The following is a 1,437-nucleotide window of genomic DNA, read 5'->3' as shown; positions in this document are numbered from 1 at the left end:
TATATATAGAGAGAGAGAGAGAGAGAGAGAGAGAGAGAGAAACAGACAGAGACAGAGACTGAGAGAGGGGAGAAAGAAGTGCATATATATATATGTACATACATAATATAATATATTATTTATGATGTATATGCATGCATATTTTATATGTACATGTATGTGCACGTCATTCTCATTCTCTTTTTGTCTATATGTGTATGAATGTATACATATGTATGTATGTATGTATGTATGTATGTATGTATGGAAGACAGTTTTTCTCTTAGACATAATATTGAAAACATGATACTATGTCCAAATTTTATTACTTTATAGTAGATTTTTTTTTCATATTTTGAATTTCTAGCCATTTTGTTCTAAACACTAAAGTTTTGAAATCCATCAGCTACCTTTCTAGAGAGTGCATGGTCGTATCTTCAGAATAGAGTAATTTTAGCGTGTGTTGAAGAATGCATTACTACTTTAAATTGAATTTTTGCCCCGTGGATTTTATAGTTTACTAGCTGGGCATTTCATTTTAGTTTTGACTTGAATACCATTGCTCTCCGTGATCTGCCAAACATGAAAGAAAATGTTATAAAAATTGAATCACCCAGAGATCAGACTCCACCACACAAAAAGAAAAAAAAAATAACATGGCATGTCCTGATTATTGGGATCGTTTCGAGGAGCTTAAACTTTATTCCCTCCAGCATTGCTGTGAGCGCTGCCCTATGTATGATGTGGGAAATATTCCAATAACATTGTCCGGATGATGTTTACATCATCTCTAATGTTCACGCAAAATATGGTCACCGTGCCGCCGTCTTCTACGAGAATGCTGCTCCTTTTACATCACAACATTAAGACAGAGCTATTTCGTCTCAACTAGCTCTACTCTATAAAATCATGCTAATACATCCAATTATATGTCCAGTTAAACCACCTACATCCGATTATATGTCTGCAAACAATAACTTTGTACTCATATAGGATATGGTGCCCAAAGAATGATTGTAATATGGAACCAATTCTAGCCGAAACTTACCTAAGTACCTAAGTATTCTACTTGTGTTCATTTGAGCATTTTACTGCTTGCCTCTAAAAGAGTAATGACCCGCGTCGGTCATGAATGACCATGGGATTGCACGTACAAAGTTACCTTCCGAGGCTAAAATCCGGGCAAGGCTGTTTATGGAAGAGCAAAGGTCGCCCATGTATACCGGCCTCCCCTATCTACGCCAGGGAAAGGCAAAGGACGATAGAGCTTGGCACCAGTGACGTAACAACGCATTTCTACAGCTGGGTGCAAGTGAAAAAAGTGTCTTGCTCAAGAGCACAACACACATCCCGGTCCATGCTTTCCTCTGTAGTTCCCTATATACATGCACTTGCACAATAGAGACAAACATTTATATAGAGTGAGATAAAAAGCATATATATATATATATATATATA

Source organism: Octopus bimaculoides, chromosome 5, assembly GCF_001194135.2.
Source record: "Octopus bimaculoides isolate UCB-OBI-ISO-001 chromosome 5, ASM119413v2, whole genome shotgun sequence".
Taxonomy (NCBI): domain Eukaryota; kingdom Metazoa; phylum Mollusca; class Cephalopoda; order Octopoda; family Octopodidae; genus Octopus; species Octopus bimaculoides.
The sequence above is the reverse complement of the archived record's forward strand: the minus strand, read 5'-3'. Positions refer to the sequence as shown.